Source organism: Schistocerca nitens, chromosome 11, assembly GCF_023898315.1.
Source record: "Schistocerca nitens isolate TAMUIC-IGC-003100 chromosome 11, iqSchNite1.1, whole genome shotgun sequence".
Classification (NCBI taxonomy): Eukaryota; Metazoa; Arthropoda; class Insecta; order Orthoptera; family Acrididae; genus Schistocerca; species Schistocerca nitens.
Genome location: NC_064624.1, coordinates 180,554,453 through 180,577,324, shown reverse-complemented (window position 1 = coordinate 180,577,324; position 22,872 = coordinate 180,554,453). Strand labels below are relative to the sequence as shown.

At 45.0% G+C, this 22,872-nt stretch overlaps 1 protein-coding gene and 1 pseudogene across 1 annotated transcript in view; one reads left to right on the top strand and one right to left on the bottom strand.

Moving 5' to 3' along the window:
• The window catches only part of LOC126212758 (serine/arginine repetitive matrix protein 2-like), a 629,880-nt gene that overhangs the window by 506,431 nt on the left and 100,577 nt on the right, over positions 1–22,872 (bottom strand). The gene's annotated exons all lie outside the window — the stretch shown is intronic.
• LOC126214092 (5S ribosomal RNA) lies at positions 2,151–2,268 on the top strand (annotated as a pseudogene).

The window sequence follows — 22,872 nt, the reverse complement described above, 5'->3', positions numbered from 1 at the left end:
CAGTGAAATACAAGTTATTAATTTACTGAATATTCATTTTTACTTACAAATTTTCACATTAAATGTTGAAAGATTCCCCCCTGTTGTTGAATACACAATTCAATTCGTCTAATCATCTTTCCAAACACAAGCTGTAACATTTCTTCTGTAACAGAAGCAGTGAAAATGGACATTGCCGTTGTCAATTCATAGATGGATTTTGGACGGTTGTTATAGCCAGTTGCTTCCGCTGCACCCCAGAAGAAAAAGTCAGGTGGTGTTAGGTCAGGCGACCGTGGAGGCCAAAGTCCCTGTGAAATTATGCGAGCTCCAAAAACATCAGCAAGCAGTGACATTGAAACACGAGCTGTATGCGCGGTTGCACCATCTTGTTGAAAATAACCCTTTAGTATTTCACTTAACACAAGTTCTCCTGTGAATGGGTACAGAATATATCTGCAGTGGCGTTGTGCGTTTATTGTTTCGTTGAAAAATACGGGACCCACGATGCGAAGTCTAGAAATTGCAATCCAAACCACTATTTTCACAGAATGAATTGTTTCCTCATGAATACACAATGGATTTTCAGTGCTCCACATACGAGAATTTTGCGAGTTCACGTATCCAGATAAATGAAACCACGCCTCATCAGCGAAAAACGTTTCATTAAGAATACCCCTTCCAATTTATTGAACGAAATTTTTGAACCATTGACAATAATGCAGTCTCTTGCCGTGATCAGTATTTTTCAGTTCTTGCACGACTGCCACTTTGTATGGGAAAAGTTCTAATTTTTTCCTTACAGCTGTGTGGGCCATTCCGACACTAACATCATTTCCTGGGCGAGTTTCCTTACTGACTTGTTCCGATTCGTGGACATTTTATCGGAAATATCGAGTAGTTTATCCTCAGACAAAACGCTAGGACGACGACTTTTCGGTGCATCTGTCACTGAATCCGTACTTCTAAATTTGCTAATCAAATCTCGCACAGTATCGCGATGTGGGAGTGTTGTCTCCGGGAAAACTGAATTAAATGTTTGACGAACTTTAACTGTGTATTTACCGCCAGCTTTGAACACTTGTTCGACTAAAAACACACGTTCTTCAGTGGTTACCATTTTAACAGTGACAAAAAACGAAACAGACAAACAAAGGAACTAAACTTGAACGTCCACGTCAACACGTATAACGACACACACCAACAATACTACTGACGCTGTCTGAGATACACTTAACAGTGGGATGTTGGGAGAGTCCACTTGAAGGGAAGCAACCCAGGCAGGCGAACAATCATATTCCATCAACAAGCTCGCAGCCTGCTTATCCCCCATTAGAAAAAATGGTTCAAATGGCTCTGAGCACTATGGCACTCAACTGCTGTGGTTATCAGTCCCCTAGAACTTAGAACTACTTAAACCTAACTAACCTGAGGACATCACACACATCCATGCCCGAGGCAGGATTCGAACCTGCGACCGTAGCGGTCGGGCGGTTCCAGACTGTAGCGCCTTTAACCGCTCGGCCACTCCGGCCGGCTTATCCCCCATTAGAGCAAGAACTGAAAGGAAAATGACGCCTGTTCACGTTTGGTGGTAACCACTTCTCTAGCAATGCTACCTGCATTTAACTGGCACAATAAAAGGTGTCCGACGGTCCGTCATTTGCTTTCGTCACGTATCGGATTTGTCCGGAACACTTCATGTCGACTTCGCTGTTTTTTCATTTCTGCAAACGCCTGCGACGTAGCGGTTCTAGGCTCAAACTTTCATGATCGAGCTAAACGTTTCTCCTGGTAGTGCAGATTACGTCAGTATTCCGCTTCACACCTATTCGCCCACCTCAAAGACCAGTCTTGTCATTTAGGTTTTTGTTCCTCAGTTTCAGAAAGTGTTTTTGAAGACTGCCGATGTGATGAAATAGTTCACTAGCTCCGCAGAAAACAGTTCCTTGTGCTACTTGTTCACATCGGAAATCTTGCTGTTGTGCTCCTCCCCCCCCCCCCCCCATCCACCGCGCATCCCCTAGTGCAATCGGGCTTCTTTTTTGTGCCTCCTGCACTTGATTTGCCCAGTCAAACAGAGAGGCTGGACGTGATGAATGCTCAGAAAGTAGTAACACTCCTCCATGATAAAGTGAAACTAAAATTTTGTTCTACGACTATTTTAAAAAGGCAACGGCCTTGCCGCAGTGGATACACCGGTTCCCGTGAGATCACCGAAGTTAAGCGCAGTCGGGCGTGGTCGGCACTTGGATGGGTGACCATCGAGGTCGCCATGCACTGTTGCCATTTTTCGGGGTGCACTCAGCCTCGTGATGCCAATTGAGGAGCTACTCGACCGAATAGTAGCGGCTTCGGTCAAAGAAGACCATCATAACGACTGGGAGAGCGGTATGCTGACCACACGCCCCTCCTATCCGCATCCTCCTCTGAGGATGACACGGCGGTCGGATGGTCCCGGTAGGCCACTCGTCGCCTGAAGGCGGAGTGAGTGTAATATTTTAAAAAACAAATATCTTAGTAAAACTGCAAAAAATGTAATAATAAATAAAAATATCGACACGATATTTCCGTCTCGATATAGATGCACTATGTGAGCAAAAGTATCCGGACACCACTAAAAACAAACATTTTTCATATTAGGTGCATTGTGCTGCCACCTACTGCAGGGTACTCCGTATCAGCGACCTTGGTAGTCGTTGGACATCGTGAGAGGACGGAATGGGGCGCTCCGCGGAATTCTCGGACTTCAAACGTGGTCAGGTGATTGGGTGTCTGTAAGGAAGATTTCCACACTCCTACGCATCCCTAACACCACTGTTACCGATGTTATTGTGAAGTGGAAACGTGAAGGGACACGTACAGCACAAAAGCGTACAGGCCGACCTAGTCTGTTGTCTGACACAGATCGCCGACAGTTGAACAGGGTCGTAATGTGTAATAGGGAGACATCTATCCAGACCATCACACAGGAATTCCAAACTGCATCAGGATGAAAAAAAATATGGTTCAAATGGCTCTAAGCTCTATGGGACTTATCATCTGAGGTCATTAGTCCCCTAGAACTTAGAACTACTTAAACCTAACTAACCTACGGACATCACACACATCTATGCCCGAGGCAGCATTCGAACCTGCGATCGTAGCAGCAGCGCGGTTCCTGACTGAAGCGCCTACAACCGCTCGGCCACAGCAGCCGGCAGCATCAGGATCCAGTGCAAGTACTGTGACAGTTAGGCGGGTGGAGAGAAAACTTGGATTTCATGGTCGAGCGGCTGCTCATAAGGCACACATTACGCCGGTAAATGCCAAACGACGCCTCGTTTTATACAATGAAGGCTTTCACGACCGGATGGTACTGTTGTTAATAATTCTTGCGGGTTATATGGCCGTGGTCCACGGAATTCTTCTATTCGTAACGTTTCGTCCAATACTACGTTGGACATCCTCAGAGGTATGGCTGGTCCTGCTGAGTCCTGAGTCGGCAGGACTCAGCAGGACCAGCCATACCTCTGAGGATGTCCAACGTAGTATTGGACGAAACGTTACGAATAGAAGAATTCTGTGGAGCACGGCCATATAACCCGCAAGAATTATCGACAACACGACGCCTCGTTTGGTGAAAGGAGCGTAAATATTGGACGATTGAACAGTGGAGAAACGTTGGCTGGAGCGACGAATCACGGTACACAATGTGGCCATCCGATGGCGGGGTGTGGGTATGGCGAATGCGCGGTGAACGTCATCTGCCAGCGTGTGTAGTGCCAACAGTAAAATTCGGAGGCGATGGTGTTATGGTGTGGTCGAGTTTTTCATGGAGGGGGCTTGCACCCCTTGTTGTTTTGCGAGGCACTATCACTGCACAGGCCTACATTGATGTCTCAAGCACGTTGTTCCTTCTCACAGTTGAAAACTAATTTAGGGATGGCGATTGCATCTTTGAACACGATCGAGCACTAGTTCATGATGCACAGCCTGTGGCGGAGTGGTTACACGACAATAACATCCCTGTAACGGACTGGCCCGCACAGGGCCCTGGCCTGAATCCTACAGAACACTTCTGGGATGTTTTTGAAACGCCGACTTCACCGACCGACATCGATACCTCTCCTCAGTGCAGCACTCCGTGAAGAATGGGCTGTCATTCCCCAATTAACCTTCCAGCACCTGACTGAGCGTATGGCTGCGGGAGTGGAAGCTGTCATCAAGGCTAAGGGTCGGCCAACATCATACTGAATTCCAGCATTACCGACGGAGGGCGCCACGAACTTGCAAGTCATTTTGAGCCAGGTGTCCGGATACTTTTGATCACATAGTGTACGTCGGAGAAAGAAATGTGGCCGACGTATATCGACGTTTATTGTAAGAAATATGGTTACATTGATACATCGACACTTTGTATAAAGCCCTATGTCGACACAGACGGCTGGTAGCTTACTCTGCGCCGTGTGAGGAGCGCGGGCCGGGTTACGCAATGCCGCCGCAGGTCCGCTGCGGGCAGCGAAGCGGTGACCTTCCAGTTGCAGCTCGAGGTCAGTGACCCCGCACAGGGAACCAGACGGGCGTGCTGCACCGCCAAGCAGATCCCGCTACTGGCCGCGGGTAGCGGACGGGGGTGGGCGTGGGCGGGGGGGGGGGAGGGGGGAGGACGGCGGAGGGGAGTCGTAACAGCACGGAGAGCCGGGCTGGCGCGTCAGCAGTCAGCACCCCGCGGCTGCGTGTCAGGGTTAAAGCCGTCGGCACACGGACCGTGTTGTCGAACGTCAACGTTGAGCGTGCCAAGTTCAACGTGCTGCTGAACGCTCAGAAACGATGCGACTTATGCACACGGTACGTGGGCCCCAACGTGGAACACGCGATCGCAACGCACTCCAGCGGCAGTTGAGGGATGTATCTAGTACGTAAATCACACTGTTTATTCAACGGGCGCGCGTGAAATTCCCACGTTAGCTGTATTAAAACGCACATTTCCTGCATCGTGCACGAAAAGGAAAGTACCATGTCCAATCAGTAAGGACACGGGCTTGTAAAAGTTCCATTACAAACAGTGCGGTACAAATTTGGAATACTTCTCCGCATAAGATAAACATTATTCCATCATTCCCACATTTTAGTACAAACCCAAGGTCAGTCTTACTTAGTCACTGTTCCTACCCAGTAGCAGAATCTTTGCCACATGTCAATTACGAAGCGTAACAGAAAAAGGAGCAAAATATCTTTATACAAGTAGCGCAAGCTGTCCTGTAGATTAAGCCAATCGAATGAAGTCACCCCTCAAAAAAAAGATGAACTTGTATTTACATAACATCAAATATTGTAGTATACAGGGTGTTACATAAAGGTGCGGCGAAACGTTTAGGAAACATAGCTCACTCACAAATAAAAAAAAGATGTTATGTGGACATGTGTCCGGAAACGCTTAATTTCCATGTTAGAGCTCATTTTAGTTCCGTCAGTATGTACTGCACTTCCTCGATTCACCGCCATGATTTCATACGGGATACTCTACCTGTGCTGCTAGAACATGTGCCTTTACAAGTACGACACAACATGTGGTTCGTGCACGATGGAGCTCCTGCACATTTCAGTCGAAGTGTTCGTACGCTTCTCAAAAACAGATTCGGTGACCGACGGATTGGTAGAGGCGGACCAATTCCGTGGCCTCCACGCTCTCCTGACCTCAACACTCTCGACTTTCATTTATGGGGGCATTTGAAAGCTCTTGTCTACGCAACCCCGGTATCAAATGTAGAGACTCTTCGTGCTCGTATTGTGGACGGCTGTGATACAATACGCCATTCTCCAGGGCTGCATCAGCGCATCAGGGATTCCGTGCGACGGAGGGTGGATGCACGTATCCTCGCTAACGGAGAACATTTTGAACATTTCCTGTAACAAAGTGTTTGAAGCCACGCTGGTACGTTCTGTTGCTGTGTGTTTCCATTGCGTGATTAATGTGATATGAAGAGAAGTAATAAAATGAGCTCTAACATGGAAAGTAAGCCTTTCCGGACACATGTCCACATAACATATTTTCTTTCTTTGTGTGTGAGGAATGTTTCCTGGAAGTTTGGCCGTACCTTTGTGTAACACCCTGTATACTTATATTAAACTAATAATAAAGTATCAGAACATAATAAAAACGCGAATGTTAGGAAATAAAATCTAGTAGTGTCAAGACTCGAACCAGCACCCTGTCCAACAGATCAATACATGAAAATGACGCTACTCATTACTCTTTTTTTTCTGAGTACTTTTTTTTTTAAGGGAACCACTTTTTTGTCAGGAGTGAGGTTTTTTTTATTATTACTATTTTATATTAAGGAAGGTAGGAGAAACAGAAACCCTTATTATTCACAAAATAAACATATTACGCCCTGACACATGATAACTGTCCTGGTGTAACGTCGCTGCCGTCCTACCATGCAGCATGAAATAACAACAAAATCAAAGTGGGGCCACCTCCGGCACCCTAAAGAAAAGTATTTATAGATATGAAAACAAAATTTGAAGTACATCCATTTGCTAACTGTGCAAGCGTTAGTTTTTCCTACGTCGCATACTCGCATAGTGTTCTTAGTCGATCACTTTACTTGGTCGGTTTCACAACGAAAGCACCGCCGCTCATCTTTGCGCACCCGGCACACCCCAAGTATATGGCGGGTCCGCAAAAACAGTTACTAGGAAATTGGCATACCAGTTCTTGTACTTTTGCAGCCGTAATAGTTTTGTGTGTCCATCTTGCAAGTATTGCCAGCAATCCAGGACGTTCAGAACGTTCGTACGTGTGTCTCTATAGATGTAATGGACCGTCATACCTGTGATCCACGCCACTGCGTTCCTCTTATGACGCGGAAAATACGATTCCTCTGGAAAAAATTACTATGTGAGAAGAGACTGCTGCATAGCTAGTGCGCCGCATGAACGCTATTATCTTTCTTTCGAGAGCCCAGACAGCCAATGCCTCGCCGCAGACCAGCCGATGGTCGTCCGTATCCAGCACGCCGCATTGCTGACACAAGGGCGAATCCGCCAAATGTATTGCGTACTTTTTATCATTTGTAGGGTATTTTCGGTTGACGACAATGTACCATGTTGATCTGACTACGCCAAACCACAGCAAGCAATCGTAGTATCTTACCCCTTGCAGAAAAACTTATCTTACTAATTGAAATTTGATTATAACAAATTGCACCGAGAACAATGCGTTTTGGGTGGATCTTCAGTGTGTCTCTGCCTTCAAATAGCCTACTCTCATAATACGCAAGTTACAGTAATTCTTTTGCCACGAATACGATGTTTCTCATTGTTTTATTGCAACGGATCACACATTTTACAACGGGTTTTCCAGTGATCCTCAATTTGCTGTTGCTCAGAAACGGCACATACACATACAGGCTTGAAATGAACGCCAATATGGCGCCTCACAACTCTGTACTGAAGGGAGACGGCGTGCGTGTGACGTAGGTGGCGTTGTGCCATCTCATTGGTCGACGCTCAGGCGCACGCTCAGAGTATCTGATATGCCAGATATTGTTCTGCACGTTCGGAAAGACTCCCGAACTTGCTGTTCCACGCTATGGCGTCAGAAACCCGGCACGCTCAACGTTCGGATGCACGGTCCGTGTGCCGACGGCTTAAGGGCCACACCCGTATAGTCTGTCTGTAAACTCCAGAGCGAGCATCGCTTTTGGTGGGGGAAGTGGCCTTTCCCGGAAGAACCCTGCCACCGGCCTACAGGGCAACCCAAAATGTGTGTCCGTTACCTGTCTAGAGTAGAGATGGGGGATCCGCTCCTGAACTGATTCATAGAGTTGAATCTTTCAAAGGAGTGAACAATCAGTGATTCAGAAAAAAAGAACGGTAGCTCCAAACGTTTCTCACAGCAGAGATAGAGAGAGAGTCGGAGCATATCAGCGGGACCTCTGCTGGTCAGAGCACACTACACGCCACACAACACAGCCAGCGCCGACCTCTGCCCTGCTTCTACCTTGGCTGCCTGCATTGTGCAGGGCCCCATTGGATTTTGTGTTTCACATAAGCCGTACCGTCTCTGTGCTTCCTCTGCCGCGTGCAGTGTCTGGAGCAGCTTAACTTACAAGGGAACCTCCCCATCGCACCCCCCTCACATTTTGTTGTAAGTTGGCACAGTGGATAGGCCTTGAAAAACTGATCACAGATCAATCAAGAAAACAGGAAGAAGTTGTGTGGAACTACGAAAAAAATAAGCAAAATATGCAAACTGAGTAGCCTATGTGCAATATATGCAACATCAAGGACAATGTGAGATCAGGAGCGCCGTGGTCCCGTGGTTAGCGTGAGCAGCAGTGCAACAAGAGATCCTTGGTTCAAGTCCTCCCTCGAGAGAAAAATTTAATTTCTTTATTTTCGCAAAGTTATGATCTGTCCGTTCGTTCATTGACGTCTTTGTTCACTGTAATAAGTTTAGTGTCTGTGTTTTGCGACCGCACCACAAAACCGTGCGATTTGTAGACGAAAGTACGTGCCTCTCCACTGGGAACCGAAAACATTTGATCGCAAGGTCATAGGTCAACCGATTCCTCCACAGGAAAACACGTGTGATATATTCTATACGACACTGGTGACGGCATGTGCGTCACATGACAGGAATATGTTGTCGACCCACCTAACTTGTACACTTGGCGAATAGGTAAAAAGATTCTTCTACCTTGCCCGATTTAGGTTTTCTTGTGGATGTGATAATCACTCCCAATAAAGTGATGAAAATATAAGAGTTTGTCACATAAACTGCAACAAATGAATGCAACAGTCGCACAGTTTTCCCTGTGCTCTGTCAGAACATATGTTTTTAACGTTTTCAAATTTTTCCGTGTGTAGACCGTCAAATCCTGCATATGTCCAAGCAAATATGAACATGTCCTGGAATTTTGGAGAACGAAGTTGATTGTTTGTGTGTGTGTGTGTGTGTGTGTGTGTGTGTGTGTGTGTGTGTGTGTGTGTGTGTGTGTGTGCGCCTGAACTTTGATAATTGCTTGAAAATAAAAAATTAAAATTTTCACTCAAGGGAAGAATCGAACCAACGACCTCTGGTTCCACAGGTCTTCACGCTAACCACAGGACCACGGCGCTTTCTGAGGTAGTTCTATCCTTAATGTTGCATATCTTGAGCATGGACTACTCAGTTTGTATATTTTGCTTATTTTTTTCATAGTTCCACACAACTTCCTGTTTTCTCGATTGATCTGTGTTCAGTTTTTCAAGGCCTATCCACTGTGCCAACTTATAACTAAATCTGAGGGGGGTGCGATGGGGAGGTTCCCTTGTTAGCATCGCACTCCGTCGGCGATCGTTTCAGTCGCACGTCCTGCCCTCTGGGCAGTTGATGCGAGCAACAGGACAGAGAGCCTCCTAGCGGAGAACGTAAGAACTACTGGCAACAACCTGCTCGCAAGAGAACGGACGATCTGTCTCGGAGCGGATGACTGGTGGCCATTCACCGCTGCCCCCACCCTCGGAACTCGCCCGCTCAACGCTCACCCCACCGTTCTCGACTCTACCCAGAGCGTTGAGCAAAGCGACTCAGGTGTCACTCTGGTCTCTGCGGCCTCAGCTCACGCAGTAATACAGCTCGCCGCTCTACCTGCTTGACTCAGCGCCTCTGCATCGGAGTTCGTCTCTACTGTATATTGTTCTTTGTAGTAATACCGATATGTGTATTACGTTATTATGTTATGTATACATCATTTGTTTTTATTTTATTTTTATTTGTTTAAACTGATCAGATGAGGTTCCTGACGACTCCTCTTACTATACGATTTTTTATTATGGATACTCAAATTTACACTTTAATTACGAGCGAACCAATAAACGTATCGCAAAATGTGATACACCAATATTTTCCTTGTTTTATTCTGCCTAAGGCTATATGCAGCACTTTCGTCTTACAGTCAAATTTATATTTTTTTTCTAATTGTAGTACGGATTTTGCGATTTTGGGCGTCTTCGGAAGGAAACGTTCACTTTAAAAATATATGGCTTGCGATGTATTTGTACGAGGTTAATGAAATTTTAATACATTATAGCCAAATACATTGTTAATGTAAATAAGTTACAACATTTTCCAATCACCCAAAAAACCACGATAGTGCAAAATAAATCGATAGTCAAAAACTTTGTCATATCGTGGAAATTTCAATAAACAATACAAAATTCTTACTCATTATCTGTGTTACTTTAAAATAGGATCAAATAAGATCAAAATACAGGTATAGTACTGGAATAGACCAAGTTTAAAGGGCAATGTGCCTTCCATTTATTTTCTATTGTGAATGAGTGGTGAGTCATGAAAAAGAGCTAGTTCATTTCAGGGAGTGAACAGTTCTGATCCGATCTCTGAAAAGAACAGTTTTGCCCGTCACCCGTCTAGAGGTGTAGTTCGGCGTGCAGTGATGTACGTCGTTTCTGTTCGTGGGATCTTAGTTGCCAATCTGAGTCAGTTGACTCTGTGTACTCACTGATATACTTCAGTATCCGGAAGTGATGGATAATCGCCCTGCATTGCAAGAAAATGTGCAGAATACGAAGGAGATACTAGCGCAGAACGAGCATTCGATCGTCTCTAACGTTATTACAGCTTGTGTTAAGGCTACTCAAAAAGAACTGTTGGCTAATATTACCAGTCCCAATCAAAGCGCTGCAGTTTATGCAAGCGTAAGCCTCGCCAAAATAGGTCGCATAAGGAAGGGACGCGGAAACAAGGCGCACGGTTTACTGGAATCGCCGCGAAGGAAAACTAATAATTTAGGGAGGAAACCCATCGTTATAGACAGTTTCACAAAATCGGTCATTCGACAAACGATGGAGGACTTTTACATAAACCAAAAAATAATGCCCGCATTACGGAAATTTCTCAAATGGCTCTGAGCACTATGGGACTCAACTGCAGAGGTCATAAGTCCCCTAGAACTTAGAACTAGTTAAACATAACTAACCTAAGGACATCACACACATCCATGCCCGAGGCAGGATTCGAACCTGCGACCGTAGCGGTCGCGCGGTTCGAGACTGTAGCGCCTAGAAACGCTCGGCCACTCACACCGGCACGGAAATTACTCACTGACGTGAAACAAATAATACATTTTCGTTGAAAAAAGATGTTTTACACAAGACATTGCTTGAAATGGGATTTACCTGGAAATACTTTTCGGACATGTTTACGAAGACAACGACAAAAAAAGCAGTGCGAATCGAACTAATACAACACACGTAATTATAAGTATCTGGTTAATTTTTAAACACTCTTCGTGTTGCAAGAATTGTTAAGTTTTAATGCAGCCCTTCAAAGACAACTTCTACCTTTTAGTAGAAACACAAAAGAGAACAAGCCTTAAATTCTACAGACTGATTGCAATATGTCTGGTTCGTCTTACGAGTAGAGGAGCATACATTCATACGAATAGGCATTCGGTTCTATGTTTGTATTAGAATCCTGATTTCCGTTCTTATGTTAATATTATTTACTCTATAATGTTTTGTTTCAAAGTGTAAGACATTTCCAGGGGCAGATGTGGACTCTGACCACAATCTATTGGTCATGAACTGCAGATTAAAACTGAAGAAACTGCAAAACGGTGGGAATTTAAGGAGATGGGAACTGGATAAACTGAAAGAACCAGAGGTTGTAGAGAGTTTAAGGGAGAGTATAAGGGAACAACTGACAGGAATGGGGGAAAGAAATACAGTAGAAGAAGAATGAGTAGCTCTGAGGGATGAAGCAGAGAAGGCAGCAGAGGATCAAATAGGTAAAAAGACGAGCGCTAGTAGAAACCATTGGGTAACAGAAGAAATATTGAATTTAATTGATGAAAGGAGAAAATATAAAAATACAGTAACTGAAGCAGGCAAAAAGAAATACAAACGTCTCAAAAATGAGATCGACAGGAAGTGCAAAATGCCTAAGCAGGGATGGTTAGAGGACAAATGTAAGAATGTAGAGGCTTATCTCACTAGGGGTAAGATAGATACTGCCAACAGGAAAATTAGAGAGACCTTTGGAGAAAAGAGAACCACTTGTATTAATATCGAGAGATGATATGGAAACCCAGTTCTAACCAAAGGAGGGAAAGCAGAAAGGTGGAAGCAGTATATAGAGGGTCTATACAAGGACGATGTAGTTGAGACAATATTATGGAAATGCAACAGGATGTAGATTAAGATGAAAAGGGAGATATGATATTGCGTGAAGAGTTTGACAGAGCACTGAAAGACCTGAGTCGAAACAAGGCCCGCGGAGTAGACAACATTCCATTAGAACTACTGACAGCCTTGGGAGAGCCAGACTTGACAAAACTCTACCATCTGGTGAGCAAGATGTATGAGACAGGCGAAATACCCTCAGACTTCAACAAGAATATAATAATTCCAATCCCAAAGAAAGCAGGTGTTGACAGAAGTGAAAATTACCGAACAATCAGTTTAATAAGTCACAGCTGCAAAATACTAACGCAAATTCTTTACAGACGAATGGAAAAACTGGTAGAAGCTGACCTCGGGAAAGATCAGTTTGGATTCCGCAGAAATGTTGGAACACGTGAGGCAATACTGACCCTACGACTTATCTTAGAAGAAAGATTAAAGAAAGACAAACCTACGTTTCTAGCATTTGTAGACTTAGAGAAAGCTTTTGACAATGTTGATTGGAATACTGTCTTTCAGATTCTGAAGGTGGCAGGGGTACAATACAGGGAGCGAAAGGCTACTTACAATTTGTACAGAAAACGGATGGCAGTTTTAAGAGTCGAGGGACATGAAAGGGAAGCAGTGGTTGGGAAGGGAGTGAGACAGGATTGTAGCGTATCCCGATGTTATTCAATCTGTATATTGAGCAAGCACTAAAGGAAGCAAAAGAAAAGTTCAGAGTAGGTATTAAAATCCATGGAGAAGAAATGAAAACTTTGAGGTTCGCCGATGACATTGTAATTCTGTCAGAGACAGCAAAAGACTGGGGAAGAGCAGTTGAACAGAATAGACAGTGTCTTGCAAGGAGGATATAAGATGAACATCAACAAAAGCAAAATGAGGATAATGGAATGTAGTCGAATTAAGTCGGGTGATGCTGAGGGAATTAGATTAGGAAATGAGACGCTTAAAGTAGTAAAGGAGTTTTGCTATTTGGGGACCAAAGTAACTGATGATGGTCGAAGTAGGGAGGATATAAAATGTAGACTGGCAATGGCAAGGAAAGCGTTTCTGAAGAAGAGAAATTTGTTAACATCGAGTATAGATTTAAGTGTCACGAAGTCGTTTCTGAAAGTATTTGGATGGAGTGTAGCGATGTATGGAAGTGAAACATGGACGATAAATAGTTTGGACAAGAAGAGAATAGAAGCTTTCAAAATGTGGTGCTACAGAAGAATGCTGAAGATTAGATGGTTAGATCATATAACTAATGAGGAGGTATTGAATAGAATTGGGGAGAAGAGTTTGTGGCACAACTTGACTAGAAGAAGGGATCTGTTGGTAGGAGATGTTCTGAGGCATCAAGGGATCACCAATTTAGTATCGGTGGGCAGCGTGGAGGGTAAAAATCGTAGAGGTAGACCAAGAGATGAATACACTGAGCAGATTCAGAAGGATGTAGGTTGCAGTAGGTACTGGGAGATGAAGGAGCTTGCACAGGATAGAGTAGTATGGAGAGCTGCATGAAACCAATCTCAGGACTGAAGACCACAACAACAATAATTTTTTCTCTTTTTTTGGTAAGTATTGTAAAGTTCTTAAAAAAAAGCAAATAAACTTTAAGATTACGTTGAATAAATGTCTGAACTGTGGAATGGATACAAAACTGGAATTCTACATCTAGATCTGCGTGATGACTCTGTTATTCACAATGAAGTGCGTGGACCTAACATAGCTCCTGTCAGACCCATATTCTCAACGCATCCAGATATCCATCAATGCAGTGCCCCTTGCCCACTACCTTCATTACTCACGGCATTTGGCTGATCTCAGGAAGAGTTCGAGCATTGTACGCACGTGCACCGGCGCCATCAGTCGGCCATCTCTCACCATCGCTGCTCCTCATTACATTCTCAGATGCTATCTATAGCAGTCTGTGTTCCTTTGATGGAGTCCTGTTTTTTTGTTTTTTCCACAAAAGAATTCTTCCGGGCGTTTGCTGAAAACAGCATGTTCTCTCTTTTCACACGCAAGTCTACTACATCTGACAGAGGGTTCAATGAACCACCTTCAAGCTGTCTACAGGAAACGTACTCACACCGACTTGTACTTACAAGCTAATAGTTGTCACCATTCGGCTCAGCGTGAAGGGGTACTTCGTACCTTGGTACACGGGCCACATGTCGTTTCTGACGCTGAGACTTTGCCAGCTGAGCTGTCCCATCTTGAAGTTACATTTCGTCCAAATGGTTATAGTGATAGACAGATTGAACGTGCGTTCCGGTATCGACCAACTGTACATCGGGTGATTGATGATAATTCTGAGTCAACACCTAAGTCTACTGCCTTTTTGCCTTACGTAGGAAACACGTCCAACAACATCGGTGGTATTTTACGGAAATACGATGTGAAATTACAACACTTTTGAGTTCTGTTAAGGATTATCTTGGACTGCGTAAGGCGGGTGTATATCGCACTCCTTGTAGCTGCGGCGTGGCATATATTGGTCAAACTATGAGGACCTTGGAGGACCGATGTACTGAGCATAAACGGCACACACGATTACAGCAGCCAAGTAGATCTGCTATTGCCGAACATTGCTTGGCTACTGGTCACCCCATGTTATATAATAACACCGAGATATTGGCATGCACGTCCAGCTATTGGGACAGCGTTATTAAGGAGGAAGTTGAGATTAAATTAGCGAGCAACCTCGTTAACAGGGATGGAGGTTTTTGTTTAAACTCAGTTTGGCATCCCGCTCTCTCCCTTGTCAAAAAACAGAGGGATAATGTTAACTAACTTGCAAGTACGTAGTCTCACTATCGATAGCTATGACTTTGGTGGCACTAGTGTTCAGTGTGTGTGTTATCTTTCCTGCATCAGTCCGAGAACCGAGGTTTTAAATTTGCACGTACACCGCCTGTCCGTTGCAGTTTGCTTTGAAAATGGCGGGGTGTTCTCCCGCCGAAATATCGGCGGTCGCTGAAAGTGTTACCTGGCTGAATTCCCGGAAGTTATTTGAATGTCTCTCTACCGTTCCACTCTCGAACGGCACGTGGGAAAAACGAGCACTTAAAATTTTTCTGTGCGAGCCCTGATTTCTCTTCTTTTATCGTGATGATCATTTCTCCCTGGGTAGGTGGGTCCCAACAAAATGTTTCCGCAATCTGAGGAGAAAACTGGTGATTGAAATCTCATGAGAAGATCCCGTCGCAACGAAAAATGCCTTTGTTTTAACGATTGCCACTCTAATTCACGTATCATGTCTGTGGCACTATCTCCCATATTTCGCGATAATACAAAACGAGCTGCCCTTCTTTGTACCTTTTCGATGTCATCCGTCAGTCCCACCCGATGCAGATCCAACACCGCACAGCAATACTCCAGAATAGGGCGGACAAGCGTGGTGTAAGCCGTCTCTTTAGTAGACCTGTTGCACCTTCTAAGTATTTTGCCAATGAGTCTTTGGTTTGTTCTACCCACAATATTATCTATGTGATCGTTCCAATTTGGGTTGTTTGTAATTGTAATCCCTAACTATTTAGTTGATTTACAACCTTCAGATTGGTGTGACTTGTCGCGTAATCGAAATTTAGCTGATTTCTTTTAGTACTCATGTGAATAACTTCACACTTTTCCTTATTCAGGTTCAATTGCCACTTTTCGCACCATACAGATATATTATCTAAATCATTTTGCAAGTCGTTTTGATCATCTGGTGACTTTCCAAGACGGTAAATGACAGCATCATCTGCAAACAATGTAAGACGGCTACTCATATTCTCTTCTATGTAGTTAATATAGATCAGGAACAATAGAGGGCCTATAACACTTCCTTGGGGAACGACGGATATTATTTCTGTTTTACTCGATGACTTTCCGTCTATTACTGCGAACTGTGACCTTTCTGACAGGAAATCACGAATCCAGTCGCACAACTGAGGCGATACTCCGTAGGCACGCAGTTTGGTTAGGAGACGCTTGTGAGCAACGCTGTCGAAAGCCGTCTGGAAATCTAAAAAATATGGAATGAATTTGACATCCCCTGTCGATAGCACTTATTAGTTGTGTTTCAAAAGAACGTTATTTTCTGAAACCGTGCTGACCATGTGTCAATCGTTTTCTTCGAGGTACTTCATAATGTTCGAATACAGTATATGTTCCAAAACCGTACTGCAAATCGATGTTAGTGATATAGGCCTGTAATTCAGCGGATTACTCCTAGTTCCCTTTTTGGGTATTGGTGTGACTTGAGCAATTTTCCAGTCTTTAGGTACGGATCTTTCTGTGAGCGAGTGGTTGTATATAATTGCGAAATATGGAGTTATTTTACCAGCATACTCTGAGAGGATCCTGACTTGTATACAATCTCGACCGGAGGCCCTGCCTTTATTAAGTGATTTAAGCTGCTTTGTTAAACCGAGGATACCTATTTCTGTGTTTCTTAACTTGATTGGAATTTAGGTATATTTACTTCGTCTTCTTTGCTGAAGGAGTTTCGGGAAACCGTGTTTAATAACTGTGCTTTAGTGGCACTGTCATCAGTGACTTCACCGTTGTTATCGCGCAGTGAAGGTATTGATTGCGTCTTGCCACTGGTGTTCTTTATGTATGACGAGAATCTCTTTGGGTTTTGTGCCAGATTTCGAGACAGAATTTCCTTGTCGAAATTATTAAAAGCATCTCGCATTGAAGTACGCGCCATATTTCGAAGTTCTGTAAAACTTTGTCGATCTTGGGGATTTTGCGTTGTTTTAAACTTGGCATGCTTTTTTCGTTGCTCCAGTAACAACGATTTGACAAGTTTTCTGTACCATGGGGGATCAGTACCATCACTTATTAATTTATGTCGTATATATCTGTCAATTGCTGTCGATACTATCTCTTTGAAAGCATTCGTGTAGCCTGTTGTAACTGCAATTGCTGTGCTTACTCTGTGTTACTTTAGCAGAAACTTTATAGGAATGTTACTTCCAGTACCAGTAAAGAAATACACTCACTACAAAATAGATTTAACCCCTTAGGCAGAGCACCACCAGCAACAAGCAAGAGGGTTGCAATGAGCCACCACCTGCGGCAGACATCTGTGGTCTGAAGATGATCTTATAATAAGATCGAAACCGGTCATGACATTAAAAATTTATGCGATCAAGACTGCTTCCCGTTTATTTACAATAATTATAGATTGCTGTTCCTATAATAAGAACTATGTTCTTTAAAGTGTTAAGCCCCTTGGGCACTGTATCCTGTGGCCCTGTTGAAAACTGGTAACTTTGGTCCCTGCGCACATAACAAATAAATTAAATTGTCTTAGCTCTAAAGCAGCAACAGTGCAACGCGATATACTGTGGTGTCTCATAAAAAAATACAAATATGATAACTACAGGCTCAGCGGTGTGCAATGCTGGCTGTAATAGTTTGAAATGCGCATTAAATTCTTTTGGCTGATAAACGAGAAAATTTATGAAAAATCCAACCTCTTTGAAAAAGTAAGGAGACGAGGTACTGGCGGAAGTAAAGCTGTGAGGACGGGGCGTGAGTCGTGCTTGGGTAGCTCAGTTGGTAGAAAGGCAAAGGTCCCGGGTTCGAGTCTCGGTCCGGCACACAGTTTTAATCTGCCAGGAAGTTTCTTTGAAAAACATATGACCTGGACAGGGAGGCGGTACTGATTGTATTGAATTACTAACACTGAGCTTTATTTTTTTTAGCAAAATTATATTCCACGTTAAGTTTGTCTTTTCAAAAACATCTACAACTGAAGTTACATTGCTTACAATAATATACCACATTTACTAATAGATCCACAAACAAAAAATGGTTCAAATGGCTCTGAGCACTATGGGACTCAACATCTTAGGTCATAAGTCCCCTAGAACTTAGAACTACTTAAACCTAACTAACCTAAGGACATCACACACACCCATGCCCGAGGCAGGATTCGAACCTGCGACCGTAGCAGTCCCGCGGTTGCGGACTGCAGCGCCAGAACCGCTAGACCACCGCGGCCGGCGATCCACAAACAATGAGATTTATGCAGCAAGTATTATCTAACCTCAGTAAACCGGATGAATGCTAGTCATCAAATTACATATAGCTCTGTTAGCAAATCATACTAACATTACAAAATTAAACATCTTACTAGCCTTTTTATCAAATCAGTTTACGAATATTATGGGTTTACTCAACATTTACAAATTACCAGCCAACTCATCTATATTAACGCGCTGGCAAAACAAAATTCATAATTATTTAACATCTTAACCTTGCTTACAAGAAGACTTCGGCTTTCATGTTAAACGATATTGACATACCTACACTAATCCAACATTCGGTGGTTTCACACAGCATACGACAAAAACTGCCTACTCCATTGTCTTTCGCTCACAGACAGCTACCTACACTCACGCTCACAAATTAAGTATAACGCTGATACATGGTGAGACAACGCTCTGGTGGGCGGTTTGCTGGTTTAAATCACCTCGGGGTATGACCATGCGGTGCATTTGACCTGCGGTCGTCGCACGGTGGTGCTGGCAGCAGTCCACATACGCAGAGGTGTGTTGGTGCATGTCAGAGTACGGTGCAGCGAGTAAGTGTGCAGACGTTTTCAGACCTGCTAATGGTGACTGTGTGTCGAAAATGGCTGAAAGAACACATATTGGTGACGTTATGAGGGGTAGAATACTAGGGCGACTGGAGGCTGGTCAAACACAGCAGGTCGTAGCACGGGCCCTCCGTGTGCCACAAAGCGTGATTATGGCAACGATTCCAGCAGACAGGAAACGTGTCCAGGCGCTACAGTACGGGACGTCCACAGTGTACAACACCACAAGAAGACCGATATCTCACCATCAGTGCCCGCAGGCGGCCACGGAGTACTGCAGGTAGCCTCGCTCGGGACCTTACCGCAGCCACTGGAACAGTTGTCTCCAGACACACAGTCTACAGACGACTGAACAGACACGGTTTATTCGCCCGGAGACCTGCAAGGTGCATTGCACTGACACCTGGTCACAGGAGAGCTCGTAAAGCCAGGTTATGTTCACAGAGGAGTCCAGGTGTAGTCTGAACAGTGACTCTCGCCGGGTTTTCATCTGGCGTGAACCAGGAACCAGATACCAACACTTTAATGGCCTTGAAACGGACCTGTATGGAGGTTGTGGTTTGTCGGTGTGGGGTGGGATTATGATTGGTGCACGTACACGCCTGCATCTCTTTGACAGAGGAACTGTAACAGGTCAGGTGTATCGGGACGTCATTTTGCACCAGCGTGTTCGCCTTTTCATGGGCGCAGTGGGTCCCACCTTCCTCCTGATGGATGATAACGCACGGCCCCACCGAGCTGCCGTCGTGGAGGAGTACCTCGAAACAGAAGATATCAGGCGAATGGAGTGGCCTGCCTGTTCTCCAGACCTAAAACCCATCGAGCACGTCTGGGATGCTCTCAGTCGACGTATCGCTGCACGTCTTCAAACCCCTACGACACTTCAGGAGCTCCGACAGGCACTGGTGCAAGAATGGGAGGCTATACCCCAGCAGCTGCTCCACCACCTGATCCAGAGCATGCCAACCCGCTGTGCGGCCTGTGTACGTGTGCATGGTGATCATATCCCATATTGATGTCGGGGTACATGCGCAGGAAACAGTGGCGTCTTGTAGCACATGTGTTTCGGGACGGTTTTCTCAACTTATCACCAATACTGTGGACTTACAGATGTGTGTCGTGTGTGTTCCCTATGTGCCTATGCTATTAGCGCCAGTTTTGTGTAGTGCCAGGTTGTGTGGCTCCACATTCTGCAGTTATCCTTAATGTCATCGTGCGTAACAACAACAGATACCATCTCGTCCAGACCATCCTGCTAGGAAAAATACCAGGGAAGAGAAGCGTTGGCCAGAGAAGAATATCCTGCGTTAAGAACATCAAAATGGGGACCTCCAAAACATCTACAGCGCTATTTACAGCTGCAAGTGACAGGTAAAGTACTGCCAAGATGGTTGCCAACATCCAGAACAGATAGGAGCCAGAAGAAGAAGAATGTAAACAGGACAAGAAAAAAATGGCTCTGAGCACTATGGGACTCAACTGCTGACGTCATCAGTCCCCTAGAACTTAGAACTACTTAAACCTAACTAACCTAAGGACATCACATACATCCATGCCTGAGGCAGGATTCGAACCTGCAACCGATGCAGTCGCGCAGTTCCAGACTGAAGAGCCTAGAACCACGCGGCCACCCCGGCCGGCACAGGATAAGAGTCCGGCAAAATTTTGATAATAGTAATGATCTTCTCAAAATAATTTATTTTCACGATGAAACCCCTCAGAAAATTTCATTTTATCACTCAGGAGGTAAGTACCCCCCAGGTTGGGAACGACTACAATACAGTCTATACAGTCCCGCTGTCTCGCCATGCGATGTGCACAGTTCTGGCGCTCTGAAGGATTCGTGGCCGTCGAGTTCTTTGGAGAACGAGCTCTGCGCTTGGGGACAACCGTGGTTCTGTAGGCAGCTGCAAACATTTCTCCATGAAGGCAGTGACCGTCTTGTTTCACAGTGGGCATTAGCAGTAACGGTGTTAACTTTTGCAACAATAAACACTGTACTTCTTGTATGTTAACCGGGAACCTAGAAACGACGGAGGGGCTCCGTCCCCACCGCAGCCACAGTGGTCCACAACACCACGACGACTACCCGACTACCGCAGTCCACTTCACCCCTCCACTGCCCCACACTGAACCACTCTTTCAGGGTTAATGTGCAGTTCAGCCACCGGTGGACCCCCCCCCCCCCCCCCGGGGGGGAACGTCTCACACCAGACGGGTGTGTAACCCCTAAGATTGCGTGGTAGAGTAATGGTGGTGTACACTTACATGGAGAAAGTGTTTGCGCAGCAGTCACCGACATAGTGCAGCTGAGGCGGAATAAGGGGAACCAGACCGCATTCGCCGAGACAGATGGAAAACCGCCTAAAAATCATCCACAGACTGGCCAGTTCACCGGACCTCGACACAGGTCCACCGGGCGGATTTGTACCAGGGACAAGGTGCTCCTTCCTGCTCCGGAAAGCCGTGCGTTCGACCGCTCAGCTAACCGGGCGGGCTACAGTCTACTCACTTTCCTACCATCTGTCTCGTCTTCATTTGTCGGGCCCTAACGCTGCACTCACACACACCGACAATGGTCATCAGACAGTGTGGCCAGAGACTGCCCGATAACGCTGGCCGACACCTTTCTCACTGTGCATCTGATCTCAGTCATCAGTTTTTGGCGGGATTGAGAAAGGTCAGAGTCTGTTCTATGTGTGAAGTAGGTTAGATTTTAACCTCCAAGGGTGTGATGTGACCGAGCACGTAGTGGCGTACTGATTTGAAACGATCAGCCGAATGTGGCGTACTGATCTGATACGATCGTCCGTCTTCGGGCGATGTCGGTCGTCGATGGAATCCATCGATATTGGAGCGACTGTGACCGCAGTCTTCTACACGGGCGTTGGACTCATCAAAGAATTGGGGGTTTACTGGTAGTAACCTAATGGCTGGGTCTGCCTAGAATGTCAATGATTCTGGGGGAATGTCGCCTACCCCAGAGGCCTCGTTTCCACTATAGCACTGCTGCATCAAATTGTTGCCGCAGTAACGTATCTCCCACCTCATGTTTATCTACTTCGAAATAGGCTGCCTGGGGTCCTATGCTGTATCTGTCCGCCATTTTGCCGATCGGTTCGGTACGCGAGCGCACCGAACGTCCTGTTTTCGAAACAGAGCCCCAACATTATTCCCTACGCATTTCGAAAGTCGTGCCGAACGGTCCTAGCGAACCGAAACGCTGATGTCAGTTCTCCCCGCGTCAACCAACGAGAAGCAGTCTGCCTCATATCCGCGCATGCGCAGTGCAGCGGCACAGCGGCACGAAATCGAAGAGGCTAGCAGCCGACACAGGCACGCCATTCTTCTCAGTACCTAAAAGTGTGGTTAGAGTATGTAATACTGTTCAAAATTCGCTGACCACAGGCTTCCATGAATGCATGATAACGATAGAATATTGACTGTGTTCTGGAAACTGTCGTAAACGTCACATTATGTCATTTTATTCTCATTCACATCGACTTCTTGTTTTGGATTTCACGTTTCGTAATATGAGTTAGGAATGGAGTGTAGTAGCACATTGTACAAATACATCTATAGAAACACCCGAAAAATTCGTCATTTTTTCTGTTTTCCGGCGTTCCTTAGTTGCTTTAAAATTCATGAAGGTAAGTTCCGTCTATGCAACTAACTGAAGGCAGTTAGTTTATTGCCATACGCGTTTGGCTTTCTTTATTCTTGATGACGCTTCACAAATAGAAGAAGCGAAACGCGTATGCGAATAAACTGCCTTCAATTAGTTGCATAGACGGAACACATCTCCAAGAGCCTGGATAATTGTTTAAGACAGTATCAAAGAATAAGAGGATGCATGGAATGTGGTTGTAGCTCGCTCCTAGGGATGATGGAGTAGCCTACTTCCCTATATGATACATCAACGATTTGGTTCATAAAAACAAAGTTTAAAAAATAGCGTTTTCGAGAGCGTATGGCGAGTGCAGCTATGTTCATTGTACTTTATAACAGGCATCTGATGAATGAAAATGTTTCATATATGGTGGTATAGTCTGAAAATATCGTGGCGGGAAACTTTCATCCCTGTCTACTGTTGTTAAGGATTCGATCGCACATAAATACCTGTGACA